Below are 20557 nucleotides of genomic sequence, written 5' to 3'. Positions count from 1 at the left end.
TTGGAAAAAAGGCTCAACACATGGTATCATAAGTACCTATCCAGGGCAAGCAGATTAGTTCTCATAAAAGAAGTACTAGAGGCCACTCTGGTGTACTAGATGTCTTTATTTTGGATTCCCAGGGGCATCCTCTCTAGAATACAAAACCTATGTTGCAGGTTTCTTTGGAAGGGTAAATAGTCAAGGAGAATTTTTTCCTGGGTCAAATGGGAAGTGCTTACCCTACCAAAGAAATGGGGAGGATGGGACATCAAGAAGTTGGAAGACTTCTCCTCAGCGCTAGCAGCAAAACTTGGTTGGAAAATAATCACCACGAACAACTTGTGGAGTAAGGTGGCCATCTCAAAATATATTGCACCTCTCAATCTGATAGATTGGCTAAGACAGCCACAATAAAGCAACACGGGGATATCAGTCATATGGATGGTAGAGCTAAAATCTCTGGCCATCATCAGAGCAGGCCTTACTTGGAGAATAAAATCTGACACGTCTGTGCATATAGGGGAACATCCCTGGATTGGCTGCAGGAACACCCACAAGTTGTATATAGAGCTTAAAATGACCTCCCACGGAAATGACCTCCCATTTCCATTATGGAATCACAATTAGTTGTATCAATGCACTTGGATTTTTACACTTTTCCTTCACTTGCTAACAATCAAAACATCTAGCCACAAACTTTTCTACATCCCTCTTCAAGTTCGACCAATAGCAATATCTCTTTACCACTGTGAGTGTCCTCTAATAACCTGGGTGACCTGAATATAGTTTTGCATGAAACTCTCTCAAGATCACCTTCTTGAGCTCATTGTTATCTGGTACATATATCCTATCTTGGAACCTGTCCATTCCATCTGTTGTAAGACGATACTCCATGCCATGTGCACCTACACCTGTACCTATACTGCCACCTGTACCTGCACCTATACCTATACCTGTACCATGACCTGTACCTGTACTATCACCTTGGTAAAACCTTGCACAATCTCCATATACCTGATATCCTGTTGTCTTGCCTGCAAGATCTTATCATGTAAGTCCATCCCATGGGAGCTCATAACTACTAAGTGATGTACCTATACCCATCTACTGAGAGCATATGACACCCTGTCTTCCTTACCTTTGATGTATCGGATCTAAAAATCAAACTCGTTGATCGTGGCCAACCATCTAGCCTACCTAGCATTTAGATTTGGTTGTTCAAACAAATACCTCAGCCCAATGAGATCACTCATAACCACAAACCACCTACAAAGAAGATAGTGCATCCACATATTCAATGCATGTATAATCTCTACTAATTCAAGATCATGTGTCGGGCAGTTCTGCTCGTGATCATTTTGTTTGCAGGACTCATAGCATACCGCCTATCCATCCTGCATAAGGAATCCACCAAGCCCTCTCTTGCAAGAATCTGTGCATACCACAAAATATTTGTCCATATCTGCAATCTGTAGTATTGATGCATGTGTAGACAACTCCTTAAGCTTCTCAAAGCTAGCTTCACACTCCTCAGTCCATTCAAACTTCGTACCTTTCCTCTACAAGGATGTAATGGGACAAGAATTTTGTGAGAAGTTCCCAATGAACCTCCTCTAATATCATGCCTAACCCATGAAAGATCTCACCTCATCCACAATCTTAGGAGCTACCCACTCCATTATGGCCCTTATCTGCTCTAGATCTACTACACTTCCCTCGTGGAGATCACGTGCCCCAAGTAATGTATCTTAGTCTAAAACAAACTACACTTGTTGAGCTTAGCATACAACTGATGCTCCTTTAACAATCTCAATATTGTTGCTAAATGCTCGACATGCTCTTCCACATTTTTAGAATATACCAATATATCATTAATGAACACAATAACAAACTTATCCAAATATGGACGCAACACACTATTCATCAAACACATGAATGTAGCTAGAGAATTAGTTAAGCCAAATGGAACAACAAAAAACTCATAATAAGTGTATCTAGTCTTGAACGCAACCTTGTAAATGTCCTCCTCTTTGATGTGTACATGATGGTGTCCGGATCTCAAGTCAATATTCCAGAACACATCTTCTCCCTTCAACTAATAAAACAAGTCATCAATCCTCAACAAAGGGTACCCGTTCTTGATAGTCACTTTGTTCAACAAGTTGTAGGCAATGCATAATCTCAAAGTACCATCTTTCTTCCTCACAAACAAGACCGGTGCGCCCCAAGCTGATACACTGGGCCTAATGTATCCCTTTTCCAACATTTCCTTTAACTTTAACTTTAACTCAACCAACTTAGGTATGCTCATCTTGTAAGGTACTTTCACTATTGGAGCTGCCCATGGCACTAACTCAATCGAAAAATCTACCACCCTGTGAGGTGGAAACTCTATAACGTCCTCAGTGAATACATCCTGAAACTACTGCAACATTGGATATCTACTCAACACATTTGCATCCTCAACCTCCTTACCCTTATCACTAGAAATGTGTACTACAAATAGCTTGCACCCTTTCCCAGGGCTACACTTTTCTTGCATAACTGTCACCATCCTAACTGATGTGGCTTTCTTCTTACCTTGTAAGACTCTTAGTTCTCCATTGTCATCAACACTCTCAATAATTTTGTCATAGAAATCAACCTTGGTTCTATGTACATATAACCAATCCATGCGCAACAACATATTGTCTAATCCAAACAGTAACACATTCTAATGTGTTGTAGGCATACCATTTAAATAAAATGCATAAGCTCTTACCTAATGATGCACTCGCTTCTTTGTACCTATAGCCAACCGCACTAACCAAGACTCTGCATGAAATTCCTTATTCAAACCACACTTATCCACCAAGTTGGGACTAACATAGTTATAATTAGATCGAGGTTCAATCAAAATAGAAATAACTTGATCACAAAGCTTACCATACATCTCAATGATAGATTCCTGGTGTTATGCCTACTTGATGTCCACTGTTGCATAGATACGTGGAATACTCTAACCAACATCCCCAATCATCTACGCCTCATGTGCACTGTATATCTGAGGCCTACCATCCTGGTTCTATGGATAATATCTCTTAAGGTGCTCCTTGCCACATGTCCAACACTCCAACCGATCAATACCAACACCTCTATGGTGCCGCTGCGGCTCATGTCTCTATCTAGTTGCGTTAAATATATTTTGTGGTGCCACATTCTCTTTCTCATCGGCATGCTGAGGCCTTGTCCCCTTAGGCTGTCATTTACCTTTACCTTTGTCCTTTCCTTTCCATCTAGGATGAGATTCATTCTTACGCTTTGATTGCTCATAGGAATGCTTCATTTTCCCAATAACTTCCTCAATTGACCGAGGCTCATCATACTCAATCTGATCTTTAAATTCTAACGGAAAAGCATTAAAAAAATGTTGAACTTTTGCCTTCTCATCAGTGAGATATGGTGCATACCGCAATAGCTCCAGAAAATTGGTCGTCTACTCTTCATTTGTCATTGATGCCATCTTTACCTCATATAATTATTTTTCCTTACTATCATAGTACCTTTATGAAAAGTACTTATTCCTAAAAATCATCTTGAATTCTTGTCAGCTCAAGTTGTCTGTCTTGATATCTCTAACCTATTTAACATATTCCCAACAATTGTCTAAATTACCTTTCAAGCTAAAGATATTTATTCTAGCCTTCATGTTATCTGTGTAATTATGCAACTCAAATAATTTGTTCATCCCAAATATCCAAGCCTCTACATCTTTTGGCTTCCTCATATATCCATCGAAAGTAGGTGGTTTTTCTTTCTTGAATTCATCTAGAAAGCATCCCCTACCATTCCTCCTATAAGGATGAAAGCGAAGAAGATCATTATGTCTATCATATCTAGAACTAGAATAATATGTGTACTCACCACCCCTCCTATCCGGAGTGTCCAACAGCGTACCATCTCTCACGATATCAGATCTATCTGACCTGTGTCTACCAGGACATCTACTACCATATGCTCCATTAGTCCCATTCTCATGTGCACGGATGATCCAAAGTGGCCCTTGTCGCTGCAAGTTTTACCAACTTTGAAGAAGCATATCATTCACCTCTGTCTTCTTCTCTTGTGCTTGTATGATCCGGTCACTATCTATCTTAGAAATCCTTATCTCTTCCTTCAAACTTCTCCATGTATCAGCCAAATCAGAAGTATACGCCACACCACACTACTCATATCATGCATATGGAGACTCTATGTAGTCTACTGCCTTGCTAGCCATTTGATATTTATTTTTGCAATGCATAATATGTCAGATAAACAAAATCACAATAAATCAATGTACCTTAGTATAGCTCAAGGAGGATACCTTGTCTGCAAGATCACCAAATCGGTGTGATACATGTATAACATAAATATAGCAGCATATAGACATATGCAAATGAATGTATCAACATATAAACACCACTCTAACTAGGGTCTAGTCATCAATGCACAGCCATATCAACAATGTATGCTATGACCTCATGCATGACAACAACGATTACTCCATTATGCACATTGCTACATGCAACTCACAACATCCATAAGCAATGCCAAATCAACTACAACTATGCATAAATGCATGTACTTGAGCATAATCGATCAAGCCTTGTAATAAACCTATAAGACTAATACATGTAATCAAAATACTCAAGGATGTAACCTAACATACAATGATGTTAGTAAGCGACATAAAATCAACATGTAAGCGACAAATAGCCATATACAGTCAGTCACATACTCATGTCAAATACTCTTCTCGAAATCAACATCAAATTTTCCATGATAACCATAATACAACCCTAATCCATCAACAAGAAAATGCAACAAGTATATAAGTGTAAGAGACACACATGCAACTAACATGCATGCATGACCAACACATTCAACCCATCTAGTCCAAGAGTTGAACCATGCTCTGATACCACTCTGTAACACCCTCCTCCCGCATCCACCCAAGTAACCATGCCAACCAGGGTAAACATGATATGAGAGGCTACTATGATCAAATTCAACCTCCTAGGTGACCTTAAGGAAGTGGAATCGATGAAACATCACACACAATCATCCAACATCATCAACAAAACCCTCAGAAGATAAGTTAGCCACTCAGACAACCTATCTTTGGGTCCATTGTTGTTCTTGACCTCTTAGGCCATAGTCGATCTCATGCTATGGGCAAGAGGGCAACCAGAGACCTAAAGTCACTCTCATAGTCTTTCCTACTAGCAATTGTAGACCAAACTTCCCAGTTTTGTGCTAGCGAGCCCAACATTTAAGCCACTTTTTCTAGCCCAGAGACCAGGCCACTGCCTAGAATGGAATGAAAGCTCATAATAAAGTAAAGTACAAATAAACAATGATGCAAAATAAATAATTTTGGTCATGACCTTAAATAGACCCCTATTAGCCATGACAAGAATTTCATGAAACATATTGTCAACATGTAGCCTACAAGTGTAAACAACAGAATTAAGTGTAGGGATCTTGTACTTATCTGAGAATCACTATGAACCATTTTTCGCTCATGATATTTGTTGCCATATCACTTATTAGGTCATAGATGCCATATCCATTCAATTACAAGTTGAAACAATCTTAGAACCATACATAGTTTTCATCACAAAATGTGCATATCAGCAACATAATAGTAACAAAAATACCATAAACATATTATCCATCAAAATCCATTTATACATCAGTACATTTTCAGATGAAAATCAAGGGAATGAATTTCTCATTAATCAATGCAATGAACCAAGCAAATATGGGACTACTACGTTCCACCCGACCATAGAATGGCTGAGACAAATATCTCTTCAACCATTCACCCCCATGCCATATTCCAAGCATGAGTGTGTGACTCAAATCAAAAGAATTCAACAAGGGCATATCGAGGCTAAACCACCTCACCGTCGTCAATAGAAACCAAGCTTTATTGTAATCCATCCCAGATCACTAGGCCAACATAATGAACACATCATAACCAATGTTATTGTGATCTCCACTCGATCACTAGGCAAACAAGCATGGATGCAACTGGATTTCTCCACCTACATTGTGAGGAATTTTCATGTCTCCTAGTCTCTCAAGACTTACCGCAATCCAAACCTGGATCACTAGGTCCTAAACTAAGACACACTCTCTAGGCTTTACGACATATCCCAAACCCGAGATTACTATGCCTAACAGAGAGAAAACCACCTCTAGGATTTACCGTATATCCTACCATTCATTGGAAAGGATTCCTAGGCCATCTGAGGCAACACAAAATCCGGCTTTACCGCAACCCATAGTCTGGGATTACTAGGTCATGTGTTCTATCATTTCAAAGATCCACCTCACTCAGCTTTGCATCCATGTGGAAATCCATCTCAACCCAACATGAGAACTCCATCACACCATGGTTATCAGGAAATGGTAAGGGTAGGATGAAAATCACTATCCCACCTGGAAAAACCCATGCCATGATAGAAAAGAACCACATGAAATTCCATGCATGCCAAACATAGGAAGAAAAATACACATGCAAGTCAATATTTGCAATGAAGCATGTTGTAGCTGCTTGATCTTGCCTTTCACTACTTGATCCTTACTTCCTCTTGGCTTCTTTGCCTTTCTTATTCCATTGCCAAAGTGCTCCAATAAAAACTCTAAGTGTCCAATGTGCATGTCAGGAAGTGTATGCACAATGTAACCATAAGTTGTAGATTACAAGGAATAATTTAACTAAATATGGTTACAATAGAACACACCCAAAATTATTATACAAAGAATGACACCGTGCCGGTGAAATCGATACAGGGGTAACAAACAACAGAAAGACTACTCATTCATCCAATTATATTATATGTAAAACAAAATTCAATGTACAAGGTAATATCAAAAGTAGCTAGGGAATAAGAAAAGAATTTACATGGTGGCCAAACAAAACAATGACAAACCCATTTTATTCTAGAATTCATAACCATAACACAGTTGTAGGAAAATCGAAACCTGGTAAAATCCATTTCTATTAAACAAGTGAAATATACATAGATAGCAAGTATATGACAATCTCATATCATGAATACCGCAAATACCCAGAGGTATATACACTTAAACACAAAAATTCTCGAGAGAATAAAGTCTGTTGAACTTAGTATGAAACCATAAAAGTTACATTGACAGTTAAGAGAAAGGCATTTCCATTTAAATACTAGTTGAGTAGAGGTATCTTGATTCTCTATGAAGCCACCCAAGGAACAATGTTCCTAGAAAGGAGACCTAGCATTGTGCATGAGTGTGACATTCGAAAATAAGGAAATATCACAGGTATTCTAGTACCGAAGTCCCATCGAAGTAGAAGAGTTCAATCAACCTAGAGATTAACACAACATGGTAACCAGTCAAAAGAATAATGAATCTGCGAGCAGTGAAGTCGAACCATAATCGAAAGAGTCTTTATATACCTACAACCATGAAAAAAAAGAGCATAGACCAAAGATTGGAAATGAAATCGTTTGTGAATTGAGCAACCATTGAGGGAAATAAACAAAGATTAAGAGACAAGATTTACCTGTTGAGTAAGAGGGGAAGTAGAGATTAAGCCCTCTCACTTGTGCCAAGCGGTAATAGAGCATGACAGAGAGAGTAAATATAAAACATTCATTCCAAAGTGAAATTCATTAATGGAACCAAAAAACCAACAAAAAGAAAGAATTGATTACATCGGGTCGCTAAACGCAAAATCCATGCAGAATGCGAGAAATCCAGGGAAAGGACATTACAAGAGGATGCTTGATAATTTTGGAACCTTGCTGACCATAGTAAAATTTCGAACTGTCACCCCTATGCATGGAGAAAACAGTATGTTACTTGAAAAACAAAGAAATCCATAATAAACTTAAAAGAAACTAGAGCATGGCAGGGTAAGGGAATTACTCGAAGTTGCTCGTTGCACCCAAACTAGGTCACAATAGAGGAAAACCTCCTTAGGAGTTATCGCACCTGCACTAGGGACACCAAATTTTAGATTACTCTGTAATATGGGAGAGTAGCAAATAGTTCTATAGTTAAGTCTTGTGAAATTGTAGAGACGCGTGGGTATATGAAATTCGGGGACCAAGGAAAAGTTACATATTAACGACAAGGAAGGCAAGATGTGGTCATCGTCTTACCTGTCGACATAACATGATAATATAGAAAGGTTACATGACTAGTTCTCTCTCAGAAACCAAGCCAAAGAAACTCCGTGAACCACTAAACCCTACGCGTAGCGGCAATTGTGAGGAAATGCAAGTGAGGTTAGGGAAAAATATGTTTATGGTTTGCAAACATAGATCCAATTGTTGATTACTCAAAGTTTCATCACCATCATTAAACACATACCAAGAAACCCTGAGCGAGTCACATGGACACCCCCATCTCATCATGTGAAGAGGGTGAGGTGGCAGGACAAGACTGGCATGATAAGTAACTCCAGGCAGGACAAAAGAGATCCATTAATGAAAAATAGGCGCAAGTTGCTTTGGGTTAAACCATACGACCATGCTGAGGTTTAGACACACATAATACCATTAAACTTAACCTTTAGAACGTTTTCCTCATGTGTTTGGTCAATGTGGTCCTGGGTAGGGGTGAATAACATTTGAAGGGATGCAAAAAATTATAGTTTACATGTATAATATATATTGAGTTGTGACCAAACCACAAAAAATATATCCACTCATCAATGTTCAAGCGCTAACAAGGATTTGTGTACACACACAAGGAACCAAGGTAAATGTTAGGACATTATAGAAACATTAAAAATATTTAAGAAACCAACACCCAAACATATAATGTGGCATCCACCTTCACGTCCATAAAACATATAGGTCAAGCATAGGATGATCTGAGAAATGTTAGAAGAGGATGTGTGTTATATTGACAGTAATGGAATTGCTACTAGAGATAAGCTCATATAGACCTGAATGATAATGTTGAATGGAGTAAGTTAGGCTCAAACAAAAAAATAAAATAAAAAATGTTGTGATGTTTTTTTTCTTTTCAAAATGGGAGATATGACACATAGTTGCATCAAGCTCTCTAAGAATCATACATTTCATGATCAATCCAAGCATATAGTTATCCGGTATGACCATTTGTGGGATTGTGTCTGGAGGATAATTTTGCTAAAATACATTATAACTGTGTAACATGATGCTGACATTTTGACAAAAGCCTTGTCAAGAGGGAATTTCAAGATCCATAGGTGCAGGATAGGGGTGGTTGATAATCCCTTTCTTGCTAAGAGGGAGCGTCGAAAAATTCAACAAGAAATTCTCAATTTGATTTTTCCTTGATTAAAATGAGAAAAATAAAATTTCCATATCAGTGGACAACTTAGATGTAATTAGCTTGTGTGACATGGATTGTGTCACCCATTTTACTCAGTAAATTTGAGTTGGAGGAGTTAGAGTTTAGTTAAGCATGTGTGATTGCTAATTTGTAGCAATCAAGGTCATTTATTTCAAGTTGCTTTCAATTAAACTAGTTTCAATTGTTGGAGGAACTAGTGGAAGGTCAGTTGTGTAGTGAGCCTTCAATCTAACTCAGTGCGACTTCCGTATAACTGAATGATCACCTAGATAACTAATCAATTAGACCAAAATAGCTAATTCATGCAGAGAATTCAAGTTCCCCAGCTGTGGTGGAGATTCCAAGGAAATGTAACATTAGTTGTAGACTAGTCTTGAGTGTACATGTGTTGCATGAACTCAGATGATCAACTTTGGGAATTGCACAATCAATTTGAGGACTTTTGCTAAATAATAGGGGCCTAATTTCTCAAGGAATTGTTCAAGGAAATAGGGGCTCAACATAGGTATAAATTGACTAAGTCTGGGTCAGAGCTTCTCAGTAGGTAGAGATTTAGGTCATTCAATTGCGGGTTGTGCTCAGTTGATCAAAGAAATTATAATACATCTTTATTCATCAAATTAATGCAAAAAGCCATAAGAGTTTTTAGAATATTTCATTCCCCTAGAAAAATGTTGTGTGCATGTGTGTTATTTCTCATTTTAGTTTTATTACTGATGTTCTAAATTGTGAATTGAATTCCACAGAGAAGTAGAGTAGGTTTGTGTCTTCTGATTTTGATTAAAATTTCATCAACATTTGAAAATCTACACCATAATTTCTACAAAGTATATGTGAACACAAGAAGATTTCCTATGATTTTTTTTTAGATAATAGTAGAAGAAAAAAATTGTACTAGTGTTTTGAGAAGATTTGATAATGGAAATAAGGTAATATGATATATAGAAAGAGAAAGACACAACAAAATAACACAATCTAACATGAGCTGCTACAATAAAATGCATTGATTCAATTTCTTGAAGCTACATGATAATAAGATTCAAAACTGCTGCAAAAATAGATATGTTAATATTAGCTCACACATGCATGACCGAGACTCCCTAAATTAGAATTGTAGCATTACTGACAGTTCCTAAATTTAGAATGTATGTAAAATTCTTAAAATTGCATGCTCATTGAATGTAACTAGGAGTTATTATCAACAACACTACCCATTAATTACGACCATTAACTAATGTTGGTTTAAGACTCAGCTAGGCTTACAAAACATAAATTTTCTTTATGAAAATTAAATGTATCCCTGGTAAATGCCTTTGTGAATATGTCAGTCAATTGTTCTTTTGATTTACAACATTTCAAGTGCATTTCTCCATTTTTTACAAATTTTCTAATGAACTGATAATTTCTATCAATATGCTTTTTTTTCTAATTAAAAACATGGTTCTTTGAAAAGGCTACTACTCACTTGTTGTCACAATACACTGTAGTTCATCCCTCTTGCTTTTGTTGTAGATCACCCAATAATTTACATAACTAAACTACTTAGCAAGTGTTTTTTGTTGTTGTTACTACATACTCTATTTCCACTGATGAGATATTCATAATGGATTTCTTCTTAGATTATCATGAAATTACACTTGAACCAGTATGGAAAATGTATCTTAAAGTACTCTTCCTATCATCCATGATACTTGCAAAGTCATTTTCAGTGTATCCAACTAAAATATAGCCATTCATGTTGAAGTATGATATGACATATATTATTGTTCCAACAATATAACTCAAAATTATTTTTCCTGTTTTCCTGTGTGAGTCTTTTGCAGATTCCATGAACCTAGAAATCAACCTAACTACATGCATAATGTCTGATCTAGTTGTAGTAAGATACATAAGACTACCAACCAATCTCTAAAATAGAGTTAGAGTTTGTGTTTATTTAAAATTCATCATATTTAACACATCCATGGAATACCTTTCTTGAAACATAAAAATACTTAAATCATTAAGTAACCTCAATACCAAGAAAAAATACCATCAACCCCAAATCATTCATTTAAAACTATTTCTGCATAACTTATTTAAACTCATCCATTGATTGATTCCCTTTGAGTATCATATCATCAACATATATATAAACAATTAAAATTTGTCCTTGCTCATTTTCCTTTGTATACTATGTAAATGCATTGTTTCTTCTACTAAATCCACTACTAATTAGATACAACTCAATCTCGTTATGCAAAGCTCTAGGAGCTTGCTTAAGTCCATAAAGAGTTTTCTTCAACCTATAGACTTTATTTTCATGACCTTTTATTTCATATCCTAGTGGTTGATGCACATATACTTCTTCTAAAATTTCATTCAAGAATGTTGAATTTGCATCCATCTAGTAAAATTTCCATCTATTATATGTTATTATGGTTGAGATAGCTCTAACTATATCTAACACTGATACTGGTGCAAAGGCCTCACCATAATCCACTTCGGGCCATTGTGAAAACCCTATTGTTACCAATCTAGCCTTGTACTTTTCTATTTCTCCCTTGTTATTCAGTTTTGTTTTGTAAACCCATTTAACACCTATTCAACATTTATCTTTTGGTAATTCTACCATGTATCATTTTTCTCTATAGAATTCATCTCCTCGTCCATTTATTTGACCCAATTTTCATCTTTCATTTCATCTTCAAAACATGATGGTTGACAAGTAAATAATGAAAATTTTGAATTTAGATCTAAGTCTTCATAGACCTCTTTCAAACTTCTAGTTTTTTTAGGTCTCAAGGAATCAAATTTACTACATTATTGAGCAGTATCAACAGAGGAAGTCATTGGACAAGATGGCTCACCTTACATAGAATTCCTTGGAGTTATTTTTGGAGTATTTTGAATTGATGAATGACTTTGTGAATCTTCTTCTACAACCTATTCCCCTACATCATCTTCTACTTGAGGTATTGTTGCTTCAATTATTATAGATTTATTGATGCTTCCATCTCATGCTTCATTTGCTTTAAATTCAACATCTCCGCTAACTATCAAATTATTTTTTTTTATATTGTACGACTTGTATGCCTTGGAATGATCAATATACCCAATAAAAATACACTTCTCAATTTTCTCATCTAGATTTATTCTCCACTCCTTAGGAACATGAGCATATGCCGCATAGCAAAGTGTCTTAAAGTGTGCCACATTGCAACTTATACATGTCCATGCTTCTTGTAGAACTTTTTTCTTTGAACTTTTAAAGAGAGATCAATTTAAAATTCAATTAAGTGAACTACTACTTCCTCCCAAAACTCATTAATATATGTGTTTCCTTCAACATGATTCTATCCATATTCATCATGGTTTTATTCTTTCTTTTAGCTACATCAAATTTTTGCAATATGTATCTTATTGTAAGTTGTTTCTTGTCTCTTCATCCCAAAAAATTATATAAACTATTTGAATCACACTCATCTCCTCTGTTTTATCATAAAACTTTGATATGATGATCATGTTGCTTCTCTGCCATTTCCTTAAATTCTAAAAAAAGTCTAATTTTTTAGACACATTTGTGAGAAAAGACACCCAATTCTTTTTGTTGTAATCATCTATGAAATTTACAAAGTAGTAACTTCCTCTAATTGACCACATCTACATTGGACCACATATATTTGTAGAACCAACTACAAAGGTTCCTTTTCCCTATAAGACACTCCCCTAGGAAAATTTTCTTTGTGTTTCTTTGATAAAATCCAACTATCATATGAACTAGTTGGCTCTTGAATGGGATGCAACCCCTCAACCATTTCTATTGTTGCAATAGTCCAAGGCCACCAAAACATAGATGACCAAACATGAAGTTCCATAACCAAATATCATCCAAGCATATTGTTTTTTGAGAAAATGAGTAATCATGTCTATCGTACTTCATCGCAAAAGGATACATCTTATTTTTGGTCATCTTTACTTTGGAAATCAACATCTTACTAGGAGGTCTATCATATATGAAGCAAGTATCTCCTTTAAATACTACAACATAACCTTTTTTAATAAGTTCGCCAACGCTAAGCAGATTATGTTTCAAACTTGGAGCATAATACACATATGGTATTGCCTTTTCTGATCTTGATTGATGAAGATGTTAAATGTTATCTTTCCCATAACTTTTAAAATATGACTAAATAACCCAAATCTATAATTATCCTTTTGTTTCCTGTCATATGAATGTTGCATCCACATCAATAAACCAAATTTCGTTAGGTAACCCTTGAGAAACATTATGCGTAAGCAATAATGATTCTTCACACCTCTCATAATAATAGTTTGCACATTTCCTTTTAAGATCATTTTTTCCATTTTTGCATTGATGCCAATAATGACCCATATTGTTGCACTAATAGAACTTAATTTTTTTATTTGTTATACCTTCTATTTTATCGCAAACTTCTGCTGCTACTCTCATTTCTTTTCCGGGATCATCTCTTTAATTGTTGTTTCTATTGTTTTTGCCTATACCTCTTGATCTTGATCCTCATGTTCCTTGTGAGATAGAAACCTATTATTTGAATGCATTTTCCAAAGATTCCTCATGTTTTCTTATTTCAAATTCATGGGATAACAAGGACCCAAATAGCTCATCTACTAATAACAGTGATAAGTCTTTAAACTCTTTAATGGCTATGACCACCATATCAAATTTCCTAGGCAAGATCACAAGAACCTTCTCTACCATTTTTTGATCTAAAATATCTTCACTATTCATCATTAGTTGATTGACAACGTTTATAGCTTGGGTCCTGTATTGGCCCACGTACTTTTACTCTTTCATTATCAAATTTTCAAAATTCATGTTCAACATCTCCAACTTCATTGTTTTCACCTTTGCAATTCCATGATAACTAGTTTCTGGGATGGCCGACACTATTTTGGAGGTCTTCACTATTGAGATCATGGGGAAGAAAGTTGTATCCACAACATTTGGGATTGTAGAAAGTGTTATCACATGTTTTTTCTATAGATTATGAGTTGATCTTTCTATGTGTTTGTCAAAACTTATTTAATTACCTCATCATTTGGCTCTACATAGCCATAGGCTACAAGTTCCCACCCACTCTTAGAGCATAATGAAATATACATTTTAATATTTGAAAATTCATAATCTTTTTCTATTAAAACTGGGAATGGTAGCTAGAAAAAACTATCACCTAAAATCATGTCTTATTTTCTTTAATTACCATTAAAAAAAAAAAAAACAATTTCTTAACAAAAAAACATATATATATATATATATATATATATATATATATTAAATATGATAATGAAAACCATTTTTAAAAATATCTTCACAAAAAAATTTATGCTTTCATTAAAAAGGCAGTCCTTGTAAATAAATCATTTTCTACACTAAATAATATTTTCTTTTAATTCAACTCTTTTATTTTTCTTATCCAATACTTTAAAAACAAACTTTTAAAATGAACCTTCATCACCACATTTAACAAAAAAAAGAAAGAAAGAAAAAACCTTACACCACTTTAAAATAATATGGCACTTAAACTGCGTTAAAAAACAAGTTATATCTAAAAGAACTGTTATTCTGTATTTCTAGAAGTCACATTGAATCTTCATGGCGGTTCATGATGGTGCCTCACAAGTGTATATGATGGCTCATTATTGCTTAGTGAACAAATTGACTGGCAGAAACCGACCAATTCCCTACAATGGAAACACTTAGTCGGCTGCTACGCCTCAACAAACCAAAAAGAATGACTTATTGGTTGTTAGCATACAACATTGGCTTTGACAACGATGGTTATGGTTTCTCTCAAAGAAAATTGGTCATGACTCCTAAACAATAGGAGTGCAATTCAAAAGCCACTGATTTTTCAATTTATTAACAAATATTAATCACCATACACTATGTTGGAAATAGTAAATTACTTCGGTAGGCATGTAATGTATGGAGAGATGAGTTTACTTAAGTCAAGTCTAACATTATAAATTGAGTGTAAGTTTGCATGAACAAGTTAGCAGGAGTTGAGGGAACTCAAGTTAAAGCGTGCATAATTTCATATTTAGTAAATTAGGTTCTTATATACCGTGGTTGATTCATAATGTGTGTAGAAGCCAAAAGCCACAAATCTATTAATGAATGTATGTGGGAAAATTTAATAAAAAAAGTTTGTTTTGTGTTTTTCCTCCTCTTTCTTTCCAACTGATATCAACACTGAGATCAAGTTACAAAATTCGAGAACCCTGTAGAGCTATCCAAAAAAGAGCCAATAAAAAAAGACCTTCGATTTTCTAAACAAAATATCGCAAAAATAAATCGTTGCAGCATTAACGCTGAAAAGTGCGATGTTTTGAAAAAACTTAGAGCACAACTGTGGCAAGATTAAAGATTAAAGGTACGATGTTTTAGAAAAACTTAACAAACATCCAACAATTATTGGTCTTCCGTCACGAGTGTTGCATTGACACATGCGACAGGCCTCCAAGAAATGCCAACAAGAATCACGGGCACAACGCAAATTTTGAAAGGTTGAGATGGCACGAAAAGTCCAAAAGCCACCTACTCATATGTTTTAAAAGGAGTCTTCTTAAAGTGTTAAGAGATATAATTTTAAAAGTCACGTGGGGCAGTTGAAAAGGTTTAAAAGATTATTCCCAAGGGTTTATTAAAAGTTGGAGATGTCAAAGGATTAAAAAAAATGTTCCATGCGCAAGTTTAAAGTGTTTAACAAAAAGTTTATTAAAAGGGATTGAAAGAAATGCCTTTCCTAAGAAGTTGAGTCGATTAAAAAAAGTTTTTATTTTATTCTATTTTCTTTTAATTTAAAAAACAAAAATTATGTGTTTTTAAGGAAGTTTTATAAAGGTTTTAATCGAAGATATTAAAGTGTTTTTTTTTTGGTCGAAAGGTCGTTTAAAAAGTATATATATATATATATATAATGGTTTTATTGGAAAGAAAGTTTAGAACTTTGCGAAGGTTCGTTCGTCTGTAAAAAAAATTGTTTTGTCAAGACAATATTTTGGGTGAAGATTGTGTCTTATGAGGGCATATATTGAAAGTCATACTTTTTGGGGGTGATATGGAAGGAAGCCTCATGCAATAAGGAAAGAAGTCATATGACAAAAGAAAGACAACGAACATGGGTCGTAAAGTGAGAATGAAGCAAATTAAAAGAAGAAATCGACAAGAAGAGCCAAAGTATTTTAAAGAGTTCATAGAGGTTTTAGCTACAGCTGAGGAATCTACCAGAAAAGAAACAAAATTCAAGGATGCATGGATTAGGATGGATTTGGTAATACTGCTAAAGTTTACTCGTAAATATTTTGATTTTTTTTATTGTCAAAATACAAACTTTTCTTCGATATAAAGAATTAACTGAGTACTAGTCCAATAACCCATATAATGAAGTATGTAATGCTCTAGTATTTGATTTTATAAAGCAACATTAGATGATAAGTTTTTAAGAAAGGTAGAAAAAGCTACATCTTTCGAATATGCATGGAAGATCCTGAAAGCAAAATTTGGTACGAAGGAAAGTGTCATGCAACAACAAGTTGTGTCACAATCTGTTTAAGAATCAATAAAGAAGTCAGTCACAAATCTCAGAGTAGATGAACAAGCCTATAAAAAGACAATAGAGCTTGGAGAATCCATATGTATGGATGAAAAAAGCATAACAAAGATTGTAGAGAGAGAAGTTGAAGTTAGAGGATATAAATTCTAAAGAAGTCCACTATAACATGGATGGTGAAGATGGTGGTAAATCCCACTGTGATGAGACAAATGTAGATGATGATTGTAAACTGAGCTGTGAATTGGTGAATCTAGTCGCAATTAATGAATTTGGTGAAGTTGAAATTGTTAATGAGCACATGCATGCTCGGGTATCCCACCATAGGGTAGATTAACATTATGTTAATGAAATTTGTGGTATATTTTTTGCAACGGGGACTGATTGTGGAAATATGGTAAGTTCCATGTTTGATGAAGAATTGAAGATTGAAGCTACCATTGTAGCAACAAGTTATGAAGCAAAATTTGGAATTGTTCACAATCTCACATACTTGGTTTGTTACCCTTGGAGAGTGTTTATGAATAGTCATTTCGATGTATAATTTTCATTCTTAGTTTTTCTCTAAGTTTTACTGATGAACTGGCATGTTTGCATCCATTTTACTCTCAATTCATTGTGTTTTCCCATGCTTTACCCTCTAGACTTAAATATATTTCAATTTATCAAGCCCTGTCACTAGGAAAGAAAGAGCACACAATGCACTCCCAAGCCTCAGTTGGACCCCCTTTGTCTGTTTAGGATATTCCCTACACTTAGGCTAAGCCTTCTCCCCTCTTTTTGGCACGTAATGCTTCCCCAAGCCACAAGCTCTCCTTGTCCTTCCAAACTACACCCTTCTTGAAGCCTCTCACCCAGTTGAGTGCATAACACACCAACAAAGGTCATTAGGCCTTCCTCAAGCCTTGATACTGCACCCTTTGCCCCCAGCTGAGCGCATGACACACCAACAATTAACATTAAGACTCCCTTGAGCCTTGAATCTACACCATGCACATTCCTTGTGACTCAGGCCTCCTTAGTTGAGCACATGGCACATCAACAAGCCTTCATCAAGCTTCCTAGTCCCTTGTGACTTTGCCCTATGCCCTCCATCAAGCCTCCTCTTCCCAGTGAAGCACACAACATGCTCTTAATTCTCAACCCACAAACCTTATATGTTGATAGTGTGCCCTGCACCCATAAGCTTTCCCCTCCTATCCTGACTGCATTGTTAACTCACAATGGGAAAGTTTGCATGAAACATGAGAGAATAGGAAAATTTTCAGGCTGATATTTGCTTTCCATGAGTGATATTACTTACAAGTGTTACTAGAATAACATGGTAAGGAGGCATGAGAAGATCTGTCAAAGGAAGTATCATAAAGAAGAATTCAAAGATAAAGGATACATGATTGTGACAAGTGAAAGAAAACCATATTTGGATGACCAAAGGGATCCTTGTAGATTCCATACATCTCAAGACCCTTTCGAGGGTAAATGGTAACAACAATGAGGAATCTGCATCAAGACATATAGACATAAATGATAGCATTGTCAGCCCGAATGACTAAAGATCCAAGTCATCAATGTTAGTGACATGTCATGTTGTCACCACATCATCATGTGGAAATAATGATGTAATAATTGTAAATATAAATACGTGGAAGTCCAAGAGTCATGTATGGACAAAAGAGCCACATGTAATAGTCTAAAGTTCACATCTAAAATTCCAAAAGACATAAAGGAGTCCAAAATTAATGTTGAAGTTCAAAATTCATTTGGAAGACCAAGGGTCATTTAGAAGTCCAAAGGTCATTAGAAGTTGAAAAGTTATATGAGAAGCTCAAGAGTCATGAGGATATGAAGAGTCATGTCTCTAGTTATAAAATAGGCCTCATTACTCAAAGGGAGGACTTTTAACCTTTGCTTCTCCTCACAAGGCATTGGAGAGATAGAGATAGTTCCTTTGGAGAGAAAGTAGTGGCTCTAACATTCCACTATTTAGAGCATGTGATGTCCATTATACTCATGTATCTTGGAACTTTTTCTTAATACTTGAAGCCCATTGGGCCAACATATTTTCATGCATAGATCATGGATCTTTTGAGACTATTCTTCGGATGTTTGTGGTTTATGATGACATTCTTGTGCATTGAAGAAATTGAAATATTTCGGTGGACTTGGTGCTTATCTTATTGAATGTGTATTGTGGTAGTTATAATGATCGTTGCATTTATGTGAACTATTTCACTTGATGTCTAACAATTCTTTCATGTATATGTTCATGTGTTTTCACTAAATCGGTACTAATACTTGTCTTTTGAAGGCTCACTTTTGTTCTTTTAAGTAAAACAACCTTGATATATTTTACAATTGGATATTCCACAAGACATACTTTCTTGCTCATTCAAAAGTACATGTGTGCTACTCTCTTATGTTAATTACTCAAGCCAAGGAAAAATCTCTAAGAAAATGGTGATCGGGCCATATCTCCGGATGATACCCCTACACCAAATGGTGTGAAGTCTAATGGGGCCTTCATATTGGGGAGATCCCCTGTATGTTGGCAGGATCAAGCATCGTCAACACGTTGGAAGCAGTAAATTACTCCCTTATGCGTGTAATTTATGGAGAGATGAGTTTAGTCAAGTTGAGTCCAATATTAAAAGTTGAGTGTGAGTTTGAATGAAGAAGTTAGCCAGAGTTTAGGAAAGTCAAATTAGATATTGCATGATTCCATATTTAATAAATTAGATCCTTATATATGTGATGTTGGGTCATTGTAATATGTGTGGAAGCTAAGAGTCACTCTATAAATGGTCATATGTGAGAAATTTTAATCAATAAAAGTTCATCAGTATGTGTATATTTTTTGTTTTTCCTCCCCACTTGTTCCATCACTACTTTTATTATCTTTTATGTTGTACATTAGATTCTCATCCAACTTAAGGGATGAAAAAATAATAAACCAATCACTTGTGCATATGATGCTTTCATTTTTAATAGAAAGAGATACAAAGCCCATTTTGAAAGAGTGTAAAATGATAAGTTTCTATCTGAAACCTTTCTAAATAAGTTTCCATTGGGAAACTTAAAAATTTACAAACTTGTGGATAGTAATCTGTTGCTTCAAAATTCCTTGAATCTATAAAATGTCTCTCTAAAGTTTATAGGTCTTCGAAAAATGCCTCGCTAAAGTTTATAATTCTTCGAAGACCACTTCTTAGGTGCTTTGCACTAGCGATGGAAACACGTGATATTGTAAATGTGTTAGAAAACCTACACATATGAATCTAGCTAGTAAAGGTTGAACACATAGCTTTGCAAAGAAAAAACACTAAAAGAATCAAAAGAACAAAAAACACTAATTGATCTAGAAAATAGGTTACAATCCTCATGATATAGCATTACTGGGTGAAGATCCCAAGGTAATGCGCCATAGTGGTGATCAATGAGAGGACTCAACACCTACAGCAAGTTCCAGAGAGAACTAGCCAATTGCAGAGTGAAAGGAGGAGCAAATCAGGGAGTAAATCATGTAGAAAGGATCTTGCATGTAGTGATTGATGAGAAGACTCGACACCTACAACAAGTTCTAGAGAGAACTAGCCAGTTGCGGAGTGAAAGGAGCAACAAATCAGGGAGTAAATCATGTA

General features: G+C 35.5%; 1 pseudogene; it reads left to right on the top strand.

Annotated features, from left to right (window-relative positions):
* The window catches only part of LOC149139626 (uncharacterized), a 35888-nt pseudogene that overhangs the window by 1040 nt on the left and 14291 nt on the right, over nt 1-20557 (top strand).

Source organism: Pinus tabuliformis, chromosome X (assembly GCF_031772625.1).
Source record: "Pinus tabuliformis cultivar Carrire ecotype Pingquan chromosome X, CPIR1, whole genome shotgun sequence".
Taxonomy (NCBI): Eukaryota; Viridiplantae; Streptophyta; class Pinopsida; order Pinales; family Pinaceae; genus Pinus; species Pinus tabuliformis.
Note: the sequence above shows the minus strand (reverse complement) of the source record. Positions and strands in the feature narration are given on the sequence as shown.